Source organism: Sorex fumeus, unplaced genomic scaffold (genome assembly GCF_029834395.1).
Source record: "Sorex fumeus unplaced genomic scaffold, SorFum_2.1 ptg000131l, whole genome shotgun sequence".
In the NCBI taxonomy this organism is placed as follows: Eukaryota; Metazoa; Chordata; class Mammalia; order Eulipotyphla; family Soricidae; genus Sorex; species Sorex fumeus.
In genome coordinates this window covers 23,551,313-23,551,877 of record NW_026606188.1, presented here as the reverse complement: position 1 = coordinate 23,551,877, position 565 = coordinate 23,551,313, and positions in this window count along the sequence as shown.

Genomic DNA, 565 nt, shown 5'->3' with positions numbered 1-565 from the left:
CCCCGAGGGTGTGCTTTGCCATCGAGGTCTCACTTCCATTTCTGGTAGGATGACGCACCCTGCCCAGCCAGACTGCTGGAGGAAAAGAATTGCTTTTCTTTCAACGCCAACCCTTGGTCCGGTTACTGCTCCCAGGTGCAGCTGACTCCAGTTAACCCCTCCACCTGACCCCAGGAAAAGAGACAAAGCTTGGAGAATGCAGCGCTGCAGCCATGGGAAGGAGGGAAGGACAAGTGGGACTAGAACAGGAAGAACTAGAGGGAAGGGCTCTGCCTTGGTGCCAGTGAGGGAGTGAACCTGAAAGACAAAAGATGGGCAGGAGTGAAGGGTGCCTCCTTCCCCCATGCCTGTGGTGGGGAGGGGAGTAGGAAGGGGGAAAAGGCTGGGAGCAGAGTCTGCTCACTCAGCTCCTTCCCCTAACTGGCCAAGGCTGCCATCAGACACACAGCAAACTGATTTGATGCTGATCTTGTTCGGAGAATTCATTATAATCTAGTTCACTGGTGAGACAATCAGATTTGTGTAAACTTTTATCGCTGCCTAAGAAGCTTCTTGTCTGGATGAA